The sequence below is a fragment of the Panicum virgatum genome, chromosome 4K (genome assembly GCF_016808335.1).
Source record: "Panicum virgatum strain AP13 chromosome 4K, P.virgatum_v5, whole genome shotgun sequence".
In the NCBI taxonomy this organism is placed as follows: Eukaryota; Viridiplantae; Streptophyta; class Magnoliopsida; order Poales; family Poaceae; genus Panicum; species Panicum virgatum.
In genome coordinates this window covers 31,183,906-31,204,666 of record NC_053139.1, presented here as the reverse complement: position 1 = coordinate 31,204,666, position 20,761 = coordinate 31,183,906, and the positions used below count along the sequence as shown (strand labels likewise).

At 50.0% G+C, this 20,761-nt stretch overlaps 1 non-coding gene across 1 annotated transcript; it reads left to right on the top strand.

Moving 5' to 3' along the window:
* Window positions 1–3,631: 3,631 nt before the first annotated feature.
* On the top strand, window positions 3,632–3,738 carry LOC120705384. The gene has a single exon (XR_005687964.1). It is a non-coding gene; the product is annotated as a small nucleolar RNA R71 (small nucleolar RNA).
* Window positions 3,739–20,761: the final 17,023 nt, after the last annotated feature.

The window sequence follows — 20,761 nt, the reverse complement described above, 5'->3', positions numbered from 1 at the left end:
TCTGGGCCTCAAATGAAAAAGTGTTGAATACCACTTTAACTCAGTGTTTTGAGATCTACAACTTTCATGTTATGCACTTTTTCATTCGAGCAATGTTTTGAGAGTTATTTAATTATTTCAAAAACTGTCATTTAAAGTACTTATCATTCCATGTGAGTTTTGGCACTTTTACTCCTAGGCTTCAACTAGACTTTTGTTTAACACGACATGGTGAATATGGCTATTCATTTTCATAGGCTTCTTAGCATTGGTTTGAAGTTATTTTAACTTCCTTAACACTAGAAATAGAACTCTTGTTTATTTGAATGTTTAAATTTTGAATTAGCAAAAAGTCTTTTTTAAATTAAACTATGTGCCACAAAAATATGAGTGTGTCTTTTAACTACATTGTTATGACAAGTTTAGCTTGAAAGTTTTTAGAATATTAAAGGAACAAGTTTTATATCCACACATACTCCTATACAAGGATGCATTATTGTTTTGTATAAATATTTGACATTAAGTGCTAAAGGATGTTTATGGTCCCTTGTTCAAAATTTCAGTTTGTTCACAACTCCAATTTGTCATTTATGGAAGAACTAAATATTTTCTTACTAGACCTCCGAAGTAAGTATGTTTTATGTCTTCTTTTCCTTAGAGAAATTTTAAGATTTCAAACTACTTGTGCGTTGAATATTTGTGGCCTTATTTTATTATTTGGTTTGAACTAGTAGATCTTCACAAATCAAAGAATGGTTCCATTAATCATTTCATGTGATGGTTTTCCAGTTTGAATTTGATTTGCATAGAAAGTTTATAGCTCATTATGAAAGGTGTATTTTATTGCCTTATTACCACACATGTCAAGTCAAGTTTAAAAGGGTACCAATTATTGTTTTTCAAACACATTGCACTCAAACACATGCACTCATACATTTACACACAAGTTTGCAAGAACTAGACATAGGGTTCTTATTTAAGTTTTCTTAGCTCATTTGTGTGTGAAGTTATGTTAATTGCCTGGCTTTGGTTAAACTGACACCAGAGGTGTCACAACCTACCCCCCTTAAAAAGAATCTCACCCCGAGATTCAGGTGAATAAACTAAGTGTGGCAAGTGTATGTATCTTTTGGGTGGTGAAACCAGAAGGTACACATGATCACCAACTTCGAGTTGCAAAGATTTTCTTCTTTTTATCCAAATAACTCATTTGGCTAGAGTGGTTGGCTCTAAGATTTGTTTGTATTATCCGTATTGTTTACTCTGCCTTGATTACCAAGTCTGGTCCAATATGTTATGGTCTTTGGTTTGTGACCAACTCAAAGGAGTTGATGCCTTTGATCATACAAGGACTTGATTAGTGATATTTTTAGACTTGCTTAATAGCTGTGGATCATCATATATGCTGGTGTATTTGGTACTGTTTAGGACATTCTTCAAGAGAGTCCTGACTTCGGCCACTGTTTTGTACATGACTGACCCCTCGGAGGACACATTCAAGAAATGTTCACTCTCCGGCTTGAGACTGTAGATGAAGTGTTGCATTAGTATTTTCTCCGGGATTTGATGTGGTGGCCCAGAGTCTACTAAATGCATGAATCTAGCCCATGCTACTCCAAGTGATTCATCTCCTTGCTCGAATGTCATCAATTGGTTTCGATGAGCAATCACTTTGGAGATAGGATAGAAGAACAAGCAGAACTCGTCCTTTAGTTGAATCCAATCTCCTCCAACTCCTCTTGCAGTCCGGTTGTACCAAATTCTTGCTCCTCCCGTCAGAGAGAACGGGAATAGCTTCCACCGTAGGGTGTGTTGAGTCATACCGGGTATAAGCAGAAGAGAACAATTCTCTTCGAAGACCTGCAAGTGAGCATAGGGGCATTCGTCCTTTCTACCAGAGAAGGACTGAGCGCGAACCATGGCTACGAGACTGGGACGGATCTCATAACCATCAGACAGTATGGGATGGCAAGATGGTGGTGGTTCCAAATACTCAATAGATGGAACTACCGGATAACTAGGAGAAAACTCCATGGGATAGGATGGAAAGTCGTACGGCTGACTAACTCTAAATCTAGTGTTGCTACCCTTCCCCGGCAACGGCGCCAGAAAGCTTGTTGGCACTCCTTAGGCTAAACGAATTACTCCGCAAGCATACAGAGACCGATGTAGCCTTCACCAGGGAGAATACCTGGGATATCGAATCCAAGGAATGGTAAAGCTTCGACCAAATCTAGAACTACTCAACCGGACACACCAAAAGAGAAAAGGTAAGAGGGTAGAAGGCCTAACTCCAGATAACTTACTATTCTACCTAGCGACAAGCTAACTACTAACTCGATCTGCTTCGGCGGTCTCAGGGAAGGACTCAGGCTGGGGTGAGAAGGGAGTCCAACGGTAGTCGCCACTACTGCTATGAAAACACCCGAACGTGGTGGACTATGAGGGACGGACAAGGCTGTCACCACTTGCCGCCTACCACAACGGTACCGTGGGGTGGAACACAACCTGAGATAGCTAACCAAGTCTGGGCACCGCGCCCACAACTATCGAGCTACTTGCTCCTACCGTGTACTTAGATAGAAAGCAACCTCAGATATGTAGAACTTGCTACTTACGCAGACTCAGGATCTCGTAGATCAAAGAAAGTAATTAAACAAGTAACTAATGCAGAAAGTAAAGCTAGCGAGATACTGAAGTTGAGACGAGGAACTTACTCAAAGATATATTCCTCCAAGGTGGATACAAAATATGGAGTAAGACCCGAGAGAACTCGAGCCCGCTCCTTTAAGCTTGGTTTGCACCAAAGCTTCTCACCTCACTCTCTTCCTATTCTAATACAAAGGGACTTCAAGAGTGAACTCTTCTCTCAGTTGGATGGTGTGTTACAAGTGGGAGAGTGAGCTCTATTTATAGTGCTCCGAGGTCGGTTCAGCAGGTGGCGTCGGTTGTAAGCCGGTAAGGCGGTTGTGCTTAACTTCCACGCCAAGGGGGAGCTCTAGAGGCTGTAATGTGGGGCCGGCCGGCCTCCCCTAGACCAGCCGGCTTGGGGATCGTGCCATCTGGCACCGACCTTCCTCTGGATGGCTTGGATTCTCTCCTGGAGTCGGTTGCGCTTTGCTTGGCAATTTCCACGTGCTTCCTAGGCCGGCCGGCCTCACCTAGTCTAGACGGCCTGGCTCTGGCTCGTCTCGGCCCGTCGTGCCGTGTCATGTTGATCCAGGGTCTTCTGATGTTCCTCAAGTCGGTTGGGTCTTGGTCAAGCAGTTTGTCGCTGAGTTGTGGACCTGAATAGACTTGGTTCGTGCCTTTCGATATTGTTTGGTTGCAATCGTGTTGAACACTTGATCTTGGCTTGATATCTTGCTCAAGACCATCTCCGAGGAGTCACACGACGAAATGGTTCATGGGTAGGCTGGCCGGCCTGGGATTTCTCCCATTTCGGCTCAAACTTGTACATTGTGTTCCTAAAATCACAAGCGCACAAAAACTCGTGGAACTCATTAATGTTAGTGAAATTCGATGTGTTATGGTCCTGAGAGCCTGAAATCCGAAGGAATGTTGGCGGTAGAAATCACTGAAAACGACCACATGATCACGGGATGATTTAGTCAACCCGTTGTAGAAGTTCTGTAGAATGAGCCAATTGTCCATTCCATGGTGCGGACATGCTAAAATGTACTCCTGAAGTCTCTCCCAAGCTTCAGGAATTGACTCATTTGATGCCTGCTGGAAGTTCGAAATCCGACCACGAAGAGCATTGGTTTTGCCCGTCGGGAAGAACTTCGAGAGGAACGCCTCGGCACATTTGTCCCAAGTATCCACAGCGGCCTTGTTAGCATAAAACCACTATTTCGCTCATCCCAAGAGAGAGAACGGAAACAGACGGAGCCGGATTGCATCTTTCGATACACCCTTGATAACAAAAGTGCCAGGAACTGCTAGAGATGAGCGCTGGCATCCTCATTGGCCTTGCCACAGAAAAGGCTGGCCTGCACCATCGTAATGAGACCCATCTTGATCTCGAAATTTCCCCCTCCAGTGTTAACCTCAGGCCCGGTAGGGACCTGGTTAGCAGACGGAGCAGAGTAATCATGGAGTGTCTTCTGGGCCATAGCTTGAGAAGCTGACGACGATGCGATGACTGGTTCGGCTGCCGAGAGTGACTCTGGATTGGAATGAAAGTTTTGCGGCAAGTCGAAACCGGTCATACACTACCCTATTTTCATATCAACAAAGACAAGAAAACAAAGCCAAGTTAGCCTGTTTAGCAAGCGAATACCAATTTTGATTTTGTTCATAACTTTGTCTATATATTTTAATCTATGCCTTCCCCGGCAACGGTGCAAAAAATGCTTGTTGGCGCCTACCAACGTCACTACCGGGAAAGTAGAGATGACGCCCGCAGACGCCAATTTTGGGGTGGCAGTATTTCATGAACCACGAATAAATCCGCAAGCGCATGGAATACCGCTGTAGCATTTTACCCGGGAGTATACCGGGGTGTCATTTATATTTCCGCAGGGAAGGTGGTGAGTGAAGAGATATAGACTAGTTGATGAACTTTATCTAGATTGGTTATTTTCATGCATAAACAAGGGTAAGATATATAACATGGTAGGATGTAGTGTGACACACACACAAACTACCCTCTTGGATAAATAAATAAAAGAAAACCATATCTATACTACCCTCTTGGCAGAAGTTAGAGCCCGAGTCAACTGTGCTAGGCTAGCCATATCTATACTATCTCATTGGTGAGGTTGTCAGAGATTAAACTACACAATTGGGAGACTGCTATCGAAGCAATGAGAGGAGCCCGTACACCCCAGTGGCTTTAAGTACCTCCTACCCCCATACCGAACATGGAGGATTACTCAGGCTCGGACAGGGCTGTCACCACCTGCCGGCTACCTCTACAAACCATGGGTATAGTTGACATTTAGCAAATCTTAGCTAATCTAGACACCATGTCTACACTAGTAAGGGATACTCTAGTGTCCCGCGCGGAGCCCCCTCCCTCCGGATGGATAGACATCACACTAGAGCAAACATACGAATACTGGAGCAATTGATAGAGTTCTAAGCACGAAATACTAACCATCTCAAGCACAGGGTGATCATGTGATGCAAGCATTGAACAATAACACAACCATATCAAGAAGCATATATCCGATAACTCAGAACATACTTCGAGCAGATATCGGTAACCATAGTCTAATTCTATTACAAACAATCGAATATTAGAAGAGAGAACTAGAGATGAACCCATACCATACTCTCGAGCGGATCCGGCGACTCGAAGACTCCTAAACTTCTCCTAAACTCCACTAGGCCTAATGAAGCGTCCCCTCATAAGAGAAGACTTAAATGTGATACAAAGCACCAGTCCCAGGAGGCTGATGCCACATTTATTACATCAGATGGTTCAAAACCGTACAAACCTTGGAGGACACTCGATACAGATAATGATAATAATTAACCAAGCTACGACATAACACCAGACCGCAAACCACATGGGGTCTAGCACGGGCTCAGAGTACTGCGACAGCGGAGGCATCTCGACAGGGCCGGTTCCACAGTCAAGGTTGGGTGTAGAACGATAACCCTACTCGGCGTCGTCTGGTACGAAGTCTGGGTCTTCTTCTGTAAAAAGTAAGAGTGGGGTGAGTACAAACGTACTCAGCAAGTCCAACCACACCCACGGAGGGGGTTATAACAGAGTAATATGCATAGGTAAATCAAGGATAAGGTTACAGTTTAATTTGCAGAAAAAAAAACGACATTTTATGCAGGGGTTTATTTTACGGAAAACCTTTTAGAAATCAGTTTTTGCAGTAACACAGAGTTCAGGTTTTAAAACTGCTACCGGACTCCCCGTCCGTCGTAGCACACGGCACAACTGCCGGACACAATTCCAAAACAACTCACACCAGCCCATCCCAAAGAAACACTAGTTATGTGACCACACCGTAACTCGCCCAATACCGTGGGCACGGACTATTCGAATAGATTCTTAACTCTGCAGAGGTGTGCAACTTTACCCACAAGTAGGATACCACAACTCGAACACCGTCGTGTCGGTGTAGATCCCAACATAGCCATTACCCACCATAGCTAAGCCTGACTAGCCATCACGGGATGCACCAAGGGGTCATTGACCGTTCACTTAGGTATAACCGGGCATAAGTCACTCGGGGCTTATCCCTTTTCCTTAGTCACCCGTTGCTCTCAGCTCTCCTGATGGCTACCACACCAACTAGTGGGATTTATGCTACGCCGTTGCCCATTCAACGGTGGAGTGGTTTGCACGATAATGGAGTTAGGTGAGATGACACACCAACTCGGTCCTTCGACACGACAAGATGGATATCTCCCTTCTTTGCCCTGCCACACAGGCATAAGCACACCAATCGGCAATTCACACAGAAGTGCCGTCCATCCCGTCCATACTCATCTTTCGAAAATCCACATTTTATCCCTTTCCATACACACACATTTTCTTTATAAAACAAAATGAATTTATGAATAAAGTCTTAAGCGTTCTAATAACGATTAACGTCCAAGCAAAATCAGACATTAATCTAGGTGGTCAAGGGATGATCATTACAAATCAAGGGGTGGCTATCCAACCGTGTTTTCATGCAAGTAAAACATATGCAACTTTATAAAACAGGCCATTGGGTTGTGTTTATAAAAACTAGGACAGAAACATGCATCAAAGGATGGGATTGAACTTGCCGTCTTCGTAGCCTTCAGGAAGGTCCTGTCCTTCAGGCTCGGGGTCGCGGAACGGGTCCTCGTTCGCCTGCTCACAGTACTGCTCATTGACGGGTTCTCCTTCGTTCACTCCATGGTCTACAACGCACACAAACAAGCACACAATCAATACACAGAAAATAAAGATCTATCGTTGAGCTCGAATCGGAAATAATTAAGATATAGAGTTCGGAGTAATCGGAGGATTCTTGGTGCATAAAATGACAGGTTAAGGAGGTGTTTAAGAGCTAAATCGTGGTTAAGGGGAGATGAAAATAGGCTGAGTGAATAGTATATGATTTTATAGGAATTTAGGGGAAAGAATCAATGGAATCGGGGCTCGGATGGAGGAAATACTGTGCTTGCATTGTTGGCTGTGAAATAATTTCGAAAAATAAAACAATATAAAACAGGAGAGGTGGTTCAAATGTTGCGTGACTGTGCTTTTAGTAGCTTTGGGCCAGCAACCTTGCGTGTGGGCCATGGGCTACCTCAGTTTAGGAGAGGGAAGCAGGAATAAAGCAGCGAGGCACCACGGCAACAGGTCGTGTTTCCTCTGCTCCGCCATGGGAGGCGGCCGAAGCTCACTGGAGCTTCGTCGTGGGTGATTCCGGCCACCATTTTTAAAACTGAGGGCACGGCTAGAGAGAGGAGGGAGAGGGGGTTCGATCTTGGGGCTTCCGAACGGGGGTTGCTGCTGAACAAGGAGGGTGCCATGGGCGGCCATGGATGGCGGCCTGCGAGCTTGTGGGGAGCTCTGCTCGGTCAACGAGAGGGTTAGGCGCGGCTTGGGTGAGGTAGAGGAGGGTATGGGGGTGCTCACCGTCGAAGCAATCGATCTGCGATGGCCTCGCGGAGGAGATCGACGAGAGTGCTTTGCTTTTGGGGAAAAAACAGAGGAGCGGTGAATTGGAGCGAGGAGGAAGACGGGCGGCGGCGGTGCTGGCTACTCCGGTGGCGGTGTTAGTGAGCTCGGGGAGGGGCGGCACGGGGTGGTGAAGCTCGCTGTGGAGGTTAGGGGTGCCCCTCGACCCTCTAAATAGGCGGCTAAGGCGGTGGAGGTGAGGGTGCGGCGGTGGCGACGTCAACGGAGGCGCTGTGCTAGGGTCGCCGGCGTCGTACGTGCACAGGCGACGGCGTGCGCGGCGAGGCAGGATGGGACGCTTCGGCAGGCGGCGACCGCGCGCAGGCGACGCTGTTCCGGGGTCGCCGGCATCGTGCGGCGTCAACGGCTGTCGGCCGGTGGCGTGTCGCTCGGGATTGAGCAGCGTCGCGTCGAGGCGTGTACGCGCGGAGGTGGACTGGAGCGGGCGTTCCTACACGCGCTGGCGCGCGGGCCTGCGGCCGTGGTGCGGCGTGGCCGCCGCGGTTCGGTGCCGTGGCGAGCCCGGGCGTGGCGCGTCCCGGTGCGCTACGGCACGGCGGGCGCGTGCCCACGCACGCGTACGCACGGCCGGCTTGGCGCGACTGTGCATGTAGAGAACGGGGCGGGGTGCGTGCGCGGAAGCCGGGAGCAGGGTGGTGGCAAGCTGCGCGGTGAGGATCAGGAGGGAAGGGAGGTCCGTGCGGGCGGCGCTTGGGAGCAGGCAGAGCAGAGAGGGAGGGGGGCCGAGCACGCGGGGTAGGAGAAAGGAGAGAGAGAGGGAGAGAAAAGAAAAGAGAAAAAGAAAATGGGAAAAAGAAAAGAAAAAGAGAGAGAGGAAGGGCGGGATTCGCGCCGACGCGATGCGCCCTGGCCTGCCACGCGCGACGGTCGCGTGCGCTCGGCGGGATTCGTGGCGTGGTCTACGGCTGGTCGGCCACGCATGCGTCGCGCGGAGAGGAGGATGGGACAACGGGTGTTCGGGACAGAGAAGTGATCTCGGGATTTGGGGTTTGGGGTTTTAGAAGGATCTCGAGCTCAACGAAGAAAATGCTTTTGGGAGAGAAAAAGTATTTTAGCGCGTGATTTGGCTTTGTTAGATTTTTGGGATGTTACAAACCTACCCCACTTAAAATGAATCTCGTCCTCGAGATTCGGCTGGTTCCTAAATAGGTGGGGAAATTCCTTCTTCAGAGCGTCTTCGCGTTCCCACGTAGCTTCTTTTATTCCGTGTCTGCTCCACTGAACTCTGCAAATCCGTACTTCAGAGTTTCTGGTTCTCCTGGTTACAGTATCCAGAATCTTGACTGGTATTTCCTGATATCGCAAGTCTGGCTGTAGATCTATCGTATCTACTGGTACATGCTCCACTTCGGGTACCCTCAAACACCTTCTCAACTGCGAGACATGGAATACTGGGTGTATATCCGACATTTCTTCCGGTAGCTCCAAATGGTATGCTACTGCTCCAACTTTCTTCAGAACTCGGTATGGTCCAATGTACCGAGGGGCCAATTTTCCTTGTACCTGAAATCTTCGGGTTCCTCGAATGGGTGATACCTTGAGATACGTGAAATCTCCTGGGTTGAAACTTATTTCTCGTCTTTTCTTGTCTGCATAGCTCTTCTGTCGGGACTGGGCCGCTTTTAGCTTTTCTCTAATCTCGGCGACTCTTTCCTCTGCTTCCTTTATGAGTGCGGGGCCGACTAGGGCACGTTCTCCAACTTCTGACCACATCAGAGGGGTTCTGCATTTTCTTCCGTAGAGGGCTTCAAACGGTGACATGCCCAAGCTTGCTTGGTACCCGTTGTTGTATGAGAACTCGGCATAAGGTAAACTATGTTCCCAATCTTTGCCGTAAGTGAGAACACATGCTCTCAACATATCCTCCATAATCTGATTCACCCTTTCTGTCTGACCATCTGTCTGTGGGTGATAAGCGGAGCTAAAGTCTAGCTTGGTGCCCATGGCTTTATGCAAACTCTTCCAAAATCTAGAGGTGAACTGGGTCCCTCTGTCTGAAACAATACGACTGGGCACACCATGCAACTTCACTATGTTTTCCACATAAAGCTTGGCTAGCTTCTCTCCGCCGTAATTGGTTCGTACGGGTATGAAATGAGCTGATTTAGTAAGTCGATCCACTATTACCCATATGGAATCGTGTCCTTTCTGGGTCCTAGGCAGACCCACCACGAAATCCATTCCTATCTCGTCCCACTTCCAAACCGGGATAGGTAGGGGTTGCAACAATCCTGTCGGCTTCTGGTGTTCAGCTTTGATTCTTTGGCAAGTATCGCAATGGGCGACAAATCGTGCAATATCTGCCTTCATCCCATTCCACCAATATTTCTGTCTTAGGTCCATATACATTTTGGTGGATCCTGGGTGGATGGAGTAGGCCGAGTTGTGGGCTTCATCCATGATTGTTTGCCTGAAATCTCCTTTTTGGGGCACACAAATTCTATCTTTATACCATAACGTTCCTCTATTATCCACTCTAAAGTCCGGTGCCTTATTTTCTCCGGTCTGCCTCCGGATCTCCATCAGTCCCTTGTCCGATCTTTGGGCTTTCCTGATTCTCTCTTCTAGAGTGGATTGAACGTTCAGCATTTGGCTGGAGCCTCGAGGGACAATGTGTATATTTAATCGTGCCATTTCCTCTCGTAAATGGTCATTCTTGGGCCCGTAGGATTTCCGACTTAGGGCATCGGCTACTACATTTGCTTTGCCAGGGTGATAATGGATTTCCAGATTATAATCTTTGACTAATTCCAGCCATCTTCTTTGCCTTAGGTTTAAATCTGGCTGGGTGAAAATATACTTCAGGCTCTTATGGTCGGTATAGATTTCACACTTATTTCCAATCAAATAATGCCTCCAAATTTTAAGTGCGTGCAGTACGGCTGCAAGTTCCAAATCATGGGTCGGGTAGTTCTGCTCATGGGACCTGAGCTGGCGGGAAGCATATGCAACTACTTTCCCATCTTGCATCAGCACACAACCCAATCCCTGTCGGGACGCATCACAATAGATGACAAAATCCCGATGAATATCTGGCAGGGTTAGCACTGGGGCTGTCGTCAATTTTCGCTTCAACTCCTGGAAGCTCCTTTCACACGACTCCGTCCAGGTGAACTTCTTCTCTTTCTTGAGCAGCTCTGTCATGGGCCGGGCTATCTTAGAGAACCCCTCAATAAATCTTCGATAGTACCCAGCTAATCCGAGGAAACTCCTGATCTCACTGACATTGGTTGGTTGCTGCCAGTTGGATACTGCTTCGACCTTTTCGGGATCCACTGCTACTCCTTCGGCGGTCAAAATATGACCAAGGAAGGCTACTTTCTCTAACCAAAACTCACACTTGCTGAATTTGGCGTATAGCCTATGCACTCTCAGCTTTTCCAAGACTACCCTCAGGTGCTGCTCGTGCTCCTGAATACTCTTCGAGTAAATAAGTATGTCGTCGATGAAGACTACGACAAACTTATCTAACTCATCCATAAACACTTTGTTCATGAGGTTCATGAAATAGGCAGGTGCATTTGTCAGCCCAAAAGACATCACTGTGAACTCAAACTGCCCATATCTGGTGACAAAGGCTGTCTTCGGGATGTCGCTCTCCCTAATCTTGAGCTGAAAATATCCGGATCTCAGATCGATCTTGGAGAAGTACTTGGCGCCTTTTAACTGATCAAAAAGATCATCGATCCTGGGAGGGGGGTACTTATTTTTGATAGTGACTTCGTTCAGTGCTCGGTAGTCTACGCATAATCTCATACTTCCGTCCTTCTTTTTGACAAATAAAACAGGGGCTCCCCAAGGAGACGAACTTGGCCTGATGAAGCCAATTCGTTGTAACTCCTCTAGTTGTTTCTTTAACTCTGCCAACTCAGAGGCTGCCATCCTATAGGGTCTTTTGGCTATGGGGGCGGTTCCAGGAACAAGATCAATGACAAATTCTATGTCCCTATCTGGTGGCATACCGGGAAGCTCTTCGGGAAAGACATCGGGATACTCATTCACTACTGGGACTTCTTCCAAGGACTTGGCTTCCATGCTAAACACCATCGGGTTTGCTCCACTTTCTCGGGTATGGCAAGTCACTCGGACTCCTTCCGGGTTCGTAAGGTGTACTACCTTGTCAGTACATCCTATGAGGCTATTGTGTTTGCTTAGCCAGTCCATTCCGAGTATCACATCTATCCCTTCTGACTTAAGTACTACTAGGTCCGCTAGAAATTCTACCCCACTTAAATTGATCCTTACCCGTAGACAACCCAGCTAACACTGATGTCTCCTCCGGGCGTCCGGGTTAATAGGGGTGTTTTTAGTAGTACTGTAGGTATTTTATGTTTCTCCACAAAACTCGTAGATATGAATGAGTGTGATGCTCCAGAATCAAACAGTACTGTTGCAAGAGTTGAGCTGACTAGGTACTCACCGAGTACTACGCCCTGGGCTCCTTGAGCTTCCTGTGCGTCGATGTGGTTGACGCGGGCTCGTCCGAAAGACTGCTGGGGTTGCCTCTGCTGGTTGTTGTTGTTGTTGCTGTTGCCGCGGAGGGGCACTCGGTTGGCACCGGTCAGAACTGGTTTGGGTCCGTTCACTGTGTTGGAGAAGGCTGAAGTAGCCGGCTTGTTCTTGGCATAGGGGCAGTCGGCAATGAAGTGACCCGTCTCACGGCAGTTGAAGCAGGCCCTAACATTGCTGTTGTTATTGGTGACCTGGCTTGCATTACTCTGAGGGGCCCTCATGGTGTTCTGGCTTCTGGGCTGGGTGTTAGGGGCCCGTGGTCCTGTCACTTGAGACTGAGTCCTGTACTGCATTGGGGCTTGGGACCTTGGTGTGTTGTAGCTGAAGCTTCTGGGCTTCTAGAAACGATCCTGCTGGCGTGCCTTGCTCTCCAAAAACTTGCGCTTGTTACCCTTTCTTTCATCGATCTTGGCCCTCTCTGTGAGGATTGCCTTGTTCATCAGGGTGCTGAAATCAGGGTAGATCTGAGGAGTGAGCAGGGTCCTGAGTTCTGGATTTAGTCCCTTCTTGAACATGTCCTGTTTCTTTTCGTCGTCGTTCACTTCTTCGGGCGCATAGCGAGCCAGCTCCATAAATTGGTGTGTATACTCTTCCACCGTCATATTCCCCTGCTGAAGTGTGCGAAATTCATCCGCCTTGCCCTTCATGGTGGCCGAGGGGATGTGGTAACGGCGGAATTCCCTCACGAATTCATTCCAGGTGATGGTGGAGGCATCTCGGGCGGCAGCGCAGTAATTTTCCCACCAGGCTAAGGCAGTCCCGGTGAGTTGATGTGCTGCCAGAAGGACTTTATCCCAATCTTGGCACCCAAAGGGTTCGAGCTTCCTCTGGATCACGCGGAGCCAGTCATCTGCATCCAAGGGGTTGCTGGATCCGGCGAAAGTGGGTGGCTTGGCCCTCAGAAAAGCTGTCAGCTTGTCATTAAAGGTCTGCTCTCGTGGCTGCCTGTTCACTAGAGCATTGGCCAGTGTCTCCAGTATGAGAGTCTGGTTATGGATTACTTGTGCCAGGTCCACGAAGGGTGGTGGTGGTGGTGGCAGTTGTGCACCATGATTTTCTCCTCTGCCCTGACTCACTTCTTGTTCTTCCTGAGGATGGTTTTGTCCGTCAAGGTGTACTCCTGCATCAGCGGCTGCAGGGTCCCTGACGCGGGAGGCCCTTGTGACGCTCCGGGAAACCATCTGCAGATCGAGTGGATTTGGACTAAGATTAGGTGATGTTTAAGTTGTTTAAGTCGTATTTTTGAAAAGGCAGTATCTATTTACTGCCGGCAAGCACACAATCAACAAGCAATCATCACAAACAACAAGCACAAGCAACTTTATTACAGCAAGGGTGGTACAACAAGGGTAAGGCCAAACGCGTACTACACGTCCGGGTACACAATTTCAAAAGAAAAGGGGCACAGATCTTCTTCGGACCACACAGCTTCATCCCTTGACGGTCGCTAGCACTTTAGGCAGGCTCATCGGCTTGAGTGGGTTCCTCCCTCGGAAGGGAACTCACGTCCTCCGGGGAAATGAGTGGTCCTGGCTCGCCGTCCTCTAGATCTCCATTTTCCCGGGGTTGTGTCGTGGCTTCTCTTGCGGCGGCGGCCGTAGACCTTCCAGGGTTCTCGGGTGGGGCTAGTGGGTTTCCAACGAGTGGTTCCCATCCTACGACGGGCGTCCCGAGCAGAACATGGTCTTCTCCTATTGCCGGGACTGGGGTTCCACTACTAGCCCATTCTTGCATACGCCGGTCTCGGGCTTGCCTGAGGCTCTCCTGAGCAACTGCTTCACTGCTGACCGCTGTTGCGGCTCTTGCCTCGGCTTGGACTGCTCGGATCTGCTGCAGTCTTAGTGCGAGCTCTGCTTGCACGGCTCGATGGGTCTGTTCCCTCAGCAAGTTGGCTTGCTCGTCAAAGAGCTGATCCAAGGAGGCTAGGTAGGTAGCTACTTGGTACAGGAGGACTTCTTCATGGCGGCGCCGTTCTAGGCTTCTCATTCGAGCTTCCCAAACTGGAGTCCTGATGGCTGGTGGGAAGAACCTCATTGGTGTGGGGGTGAGGTGTCCTTCGAAAATCCGGCACAGGTAACGAAGTGTTTTCCTAACGGCTAGGGGATAGGTGTCCTGGTGCCTAAACCCTGTAGCAGTCACTCGCCATGACTGGATGTCGGGGTAGCGGTCACTTCTGGCGACGACTAGGATCACCCGGCAGCGGAGAGTGCCATGATGCTCGTACTCTCTGCTGTAGTATCTTGGGCGTTCCGTGACTCCAAGGCTTTCTAGGGCGTTGATCAAGAGGCTGGGGAAACCAGGTGTAGCTTGGCAATCGCCCTGGGTCCATCCTTCCTCAGCCATCTGAAAACAAAGATAGGGTGAAAACTTGCACAAATATTTGAGGTACACAAAAGGGGTGGATGACATTTATTACAACATGGTGGGGTACAACTTCATGGGTACACGATTATTAGGGAAGAAGTTCTAGCTTGGGTGCTACTCCTATCATGGGGATTTTTCTTCGATCCTAAGGGAGCGCTTCTTCGGTGGGAGATACTGATCCATCATATCATCCTCGGTCTGAGTCCCTTTGTCCCAGTGGGTTTCTTCGGGTTCTTCTTCTTCAGTTTGAGTTCCAACATCCCAATGGGTTTCCATGGGCTCTTCCTCTTCGGTCTGAATGCCTACATCCCATTGAGCCTCTTCGGGTTCTTCTTCTTCGTCTTCCTCTATCCATCCACCTATTCCCCAGCGGGCCTCGTACCTCCGCATCCGAGCTTGGAGAGCGGCTAGCGAGTCCTCGGCGCGTGTGGCCCTTGCCCGCTGTTCTTCCAGTTCTTCTTCCTTTTCATCCATTTGGACTTGGAGGGTGGCTAGGGAATACTCGGCATGTACGGTCCTCGACCGTTGTTCATCCAGCTCCTGGGTTGCCTTTTCTGCTCTATGGACTTGCTGCTTCAGTTGTGCTGCTTGCTCGCGGTAGAGCTCATCCAGGCCGGTGAGATAGATGGATAGGTGAGAGACCGTGTCTTCTAGGTCTTCTTCTTCTCTTCCAAGTCCTCTCATCCTGGCAATCCATGTGCGCCCTCTTCCTTCAGTCGGCGGGAAAAATCCCATAGGAGTCCGCTGGAGGTGATGCCTGTAGATCACACGTAGACGTCGTAGAGCTTTGCGGGCGGCTTTTCGATAAGTGTCCGGGAAGCGAAAACCAGTGGTGGAGATGAACCAAGGGTCCACATCTGGGTAGCGGTTGCTTCTTGCAATGAAGATCATCAGGTCACACCGAAGAGTGCCCTTGGAGTCGTATTCCCGGTAAAGAAACTCTGGCGGATCCATAACTCCAATGCGTTCCAGGCTGAGTATCAACAACTTAGGAAGGCCGGGCTCTGCGAAACAGATTCCGCCGATCCATCCATCGTCAGCCATCTGGAACAGGGCAAGAACCAAAGGTAAGTATTTGTGTGAGGAAAGGGTTAAGGATAGAAAAGTCCTAAAGTGAAGGGTCCTGAAAACGGGTTTCGCTCCTAGGGTCACGTCCAACGGCCAACCTGGCTCTGATACCACCTGAAGCGTCCCCTCATAAGAGAAGACTTAAATGTGATACAAAGCACCAGTCCCAGGAGGCTGATGCCACATTTATTACATCAGATGGTTCAAAACCGTACAAACCTTGGAGGACACTCGATACAGATAATGATAATAATTAACCAAGCTACGACATAACACCAGACCGCAAACCACATGGGGTCTAGCACGGGCTCAGAGTACTGCGACAGCGGAGGCATCTCGACGGGGCTGGTTCCACAGTCAAGGTTGGGTGTAGAACGATAACCCTACTCGGCGTCGTCTGGTACGAAGTCTGGGTCTTCTTCTGTAAAAAGTAAGAGTGGGGTGAGTACAAACGTACTCAGCAAGTCCAACCACACCCACGGAGGGGGTTATAACAGAGTAATATGCATAGGTAAATCAAGGATAAGGTTACGGTTTAATTTGCAGGAAAAAAATGACATTTTATGCAGGTGTTTATTTTACGGAAAACCTTTTAGAAATCAGTTTTTGCAGTAACACAGAGTTCAGGTTTTAAAACTGCTACCGGACTCCCCGTCCGTCATAGCACACGGCACAACTGCCGGACACAATTCCAAAACAACTCACACCAGCCCATCCCAAAGAAACACTAGTTATGTGACCACACCGTAACTCGCCCAATACCGTGGGCACGGACTATTCGAATAGATTCTTAACTCTGCAGAGGTGTGCAACTTTACCCACAAGTAGGATACCACAACTCGAACACCGCCGTGTCGGTGTAGATCCCAACATAGCCATTACCCACCATAGCTAAGCCTGACTAGCCATCACGGGATGCACCAAGGGGTCATTGACCGTTCACTTAGGTATAACCGGGCATAAGTCACTCGGGGCTTATCCCTTTTCCTTAGTCACCCGTTGCTCTCAGCTCTCCTGATGGCTACCACACCAACTAGTGGGATTTATGCTACGCCGTTGCCCATTCAACGGTCGAGTGGTTTGCACGATAATGGAGTTAGGTGAGATGACACACCAACTCGGTCCTTAGACACGACAAGATGGATATCTCCCTTCTTTGCCCTGCCACACAGGCATAAGCACACCAATCAGCAATTCACACAGAAGTGCCGTCCATCCTGTCCATACTCATCTTTCGAAAATCCACATTTTATCCCTTTCCATACACACACATTTTCTTTATAAAACAAAATGAATTTATGAATAAAGTCTTAAGCGTTCTAATAACGATTAACGTCCAAGCAAAATCAGACATTAATCTAGGTGGTCAAGGGATGGTCATTACAAATCAAGGGGTGGCTATCCAACCGTGTTTTCATGCAAGTAAAACATATGCAACTTTATAAAACAGGCCATTGGGTTGTGTTTATAAAAACTAGGACAGAAACATGCATCAAAGGATGGGATTGAACTTGCCGTCTTCGTAGCCTTCAGGAAGGTCCTGTCCTTCAGGCTCGGGGTCGCGGAACGGGTCCTCGTTCGCCTGCTCACAGTACTGCTCATTGACGGGTTCTCCTTCGTTCACTCCGTGGTCTACAACGCACACAAACAAGCACACAATCAATACACAGAAAATAAAGATCTATCGTTGAGCTCGAATCGGAAATAATTAAGATATAGAGTTCGGAGTAATCGGAGGATTCTTGGTGCATAAAATGACAGGTTAAGGAGGTGTTTAAGAGCTAAACCGTGGTTAAGGGGAGATGAAAATAGGCTGAGTGAATAGTATATGATTTTATAGGAATTTAGGGGAAAGAATCAAGGGAATCGGGGCTCGGATGGAGGAAATACTGTGCTTGCATTGTTGGCTGTGAAATAATTTCGAAAAATAAAATAATATAAAACAGGAGAGGTGGTTCAAATGTTGCGTGACTGTGCTTTTAGTAGCTTTGGGCCAGCAACCTTGCGTGTGGGCCATGGGCTACCTCAGTTTAGGAGAGGGAAGCAGGAATAAAGCAGCGAGGCACCACGGCAACAGGTCGTGTTTCCTCTGCTCCGCCATGGGAGGCGGCCGAAGCTCACTGGAGCTTCGTCGTGGGTGATTCCGGCCACCATTTTTAAAACTGAGGGCACGGCTAGAGAGAGGAGGGAGAGGGGGTTCGTTCTTGGGGCTTCCGAATGGGGGTTGCTGCTGAACAAGGAGGGTGCCATGGGCGGCCATGGATGGTGGCCTGCGAGCTCGTGGGGAGCTCTGCTCGGTCAACGAGAGGGTTAGGCGCGGCTTGGGTGAGGTAGAGGAGGGTATGGGGGTGCTCACCGTCGAAGCAATCGAGCTGTGATGGCCTCGCGGAGGAGATCGACGAGAGTGCTTTGCTTTTGGGGAAAAAACAGAGGAGCGGTGCATTGGAGCGAGGAGGAAGACGGGCGGCGGCGGTGCTGGCTACTCCGGTGGCGGTGTTAGTGAGCTCGGGGAGGGGCGGCACGGGGTGGTGAAGCTCGCTGTGGAGCTCAGGGGTGCACCTCGACCCTCCAAATAGGCGGCTAAGGCGGTGGAGGCGAGGGTGCGGCGGTGGCGACGTCAACGGAGGCGCTGTGCTAGGGTCGTCGGCGTTGTACGTGCACAGGCGACGGCGTGCGCAGCGAGGCAGGATGGGACGCTTCGGCAGGCGGCGACCGCGCGCAGGCGACGCTGTTCCGGGGTCGCCGGCGTCGTGCGGCGTCAACGGCTGTCGGCCGGTGGCGTGTCGCGCGGGATTGAGCAGCGTCGCGTCGAGGCGTGTGCGCGCGGAGGTGGACTGGAGCGGGCGTGCCTACACGCGCTGGCACGCAGGCCTGCGGCCGTGGTGCGGCGTGGCCGCCGCGGTTTGGTGCCGTGGCGAGCCCGGGCGTGGCGCGTCCCGGTGCGCTGCGGCGCGGCGGGCGCGTGCGCACGCACGCGTACGCACGGCCGGCTTGGCGCGACTGTGCATGTAGCGAACGGGGCGGGGTGCGTGCGCGGAAGCCGGGAGCAGGGTGGTGGCAAGCTGCGCGGTGAGGATCAGGAGGGAAGGGAGGTCCGTGCGGGCGGCGCTCGGGAGCGGGCAGAGCAGAGAGGGAGGGGGGCCGAGCGCGCGGGGTAGGAGAAAGTAGAGAGAGAGGGAGAGAAAAGAAAAGAGAAAAAGAAAAAGGGAAAAAGAAAAGAAAAAGAGAGAGAGGAAGGGCGGGATTCGCGCCGACGCGATGCGCCCTGGCCTGCCACACGCGACGGTCGCGTGCGCTCGGCGGGATTCGCGGCGTGGTCTACGGCTGGTCGGCCACGCGTGCGTCGCGCGGAGAGGACGATGGGACAACGGGTGTTCGGGACAGAGAAGTGATCTCGGGAATTGGGGTTTGGGGTTTTAGAAGGATCTCGAGCTCAACGAAGAAAATGCTTTTGGGAGAGAAAAAGTATTTTAGCGCGTGATTTGGCTTTGTTAGATTTTTGGGATGTTACACCTAAAGACTATGCAAGATGAGCAAGAGAGGAGAGGAAGTGTGGTGTGTGTGTGTCCTATTCTCCACCCCCTTGTAGTTATTGCAGGGAGCCACGGGGTGAAGCTTGCAGAACCGACTTGAGCAACCAGTGAGGAGGCGACACATGGCGAAGTTGAGGCGGTGGGGCCCACGGGCCAGGTCGGCCGACCTGGTAGGTCGGTTGGCCTGCCAGTGGGGCCAATGAAACAGACCGGGTTACCGAGAGGCGAACCCGACTTGCACAATCCCTGGCTCCCGATCCGAAGATCAGGGAAAGGGTCCGCTCGCCCCCGCTGTAACCTAATCACCAACTCCCATATATGTGGAGGCAACTTGCAGCAAGCAAGGACTATCACATCATATATTCCCATACCCCAAATCTCACTCATAGTAGCAATAGCATACAACAAATCATTTATAAGTATGGGAATCAAGGAATATTGTAAATAAATGGCCATGCAAGCTCATCTCATCACACTCAATTTGGGAGCGTAGCGTATCTAGCAAGCAATGTCTAATAGGTATTCAATCACGAATGGGCGTGAACTTGATGGGTCTTCATGGTCTTCCTTGCTCTCTGACGTCTTCTAGTCGTCCGGTACGTCCTTTTGGGTCTTCCGAGTGTTGGGGTAGTCCTTCTGGATCTTCTGATCGCCCGGGACGTCGGTCAACTCCTCCATGTCAGGACCTAATCATAAATACATATAAATACAGGGGCCAAAGTGGAAGAATGCACAAAACAGGCTCAAAGAGATCCAACTTACATCAAATCCTATTCTAATGCGTAGATCATGATTCTAGAAGAATTATAAAACTGGTGTCATATTTTTCGGAGCTCCAATTGATTTATTATGAAATAACTAAGGCTAAAACATTTCCTGGAGTTAATAAATGATTATCGAAAAAGGAAGAGCATAGAGGTGACACATGGCAGCACCAGAGCATGCCACGTCAGCATGATGACGTTAGCATGACGTCATCATGAGATCACCAGAAATGTCAGTTCTACTGACGTCAGCAGTGGGCCCTGCTGACGTCAGTGTTGACCAAGTCAATGTTGACCGTTGACTGGTCAAACGGGTCAGTGGGGGTCCGCAAGTCAGTGGGTCCCACTATCAGTCTCACATTAGACACTTACAAGCGGGGTCCGCGTGTAAGGGTTTAACCAGAAAAAGAAAAAGGGAAAGGTTTACGTCGTTGTCGGGCCGAAAGTGTGCAAGCGGCCCAACAAGGCTCGGCTTGGGTTATTGGGTTAGCTCAAGCAGCGGCTTGAAGGCTGGCTTAGGTTTGGCTCGATCTGCAGCTCCGTTTAGCAGGCCGGCTCGGACTGGCAGCTTGGGCGATGAGGAGCCAGCTCGGTTTCAGCTCGTTTGGGCCGGAAGCGGCCCAGTAGGTGGCGCTCAGCCCTCACTCTCTCGTTCTCTCTCTCACTGCTCCTGGGACCGGCGTGTCGGAGCGCCGCTACCACTGGCAGGCGGGGCCCGCGTGTCGGCAGCACGGCGGGATCGCGTGCGGCAGCGCACGGATCCGGTGCGGCTGTAGCTTGTGCGGGCGTGCGCGCGGGATGAGACCGGGGCGGCGGCGGCAGAGCAGTGGGGCTCGCCGGCGGCGATCTGTCCCGACGGGGCTCATCCTCCTCGAGCATCGTCACCTCCTGGTCTT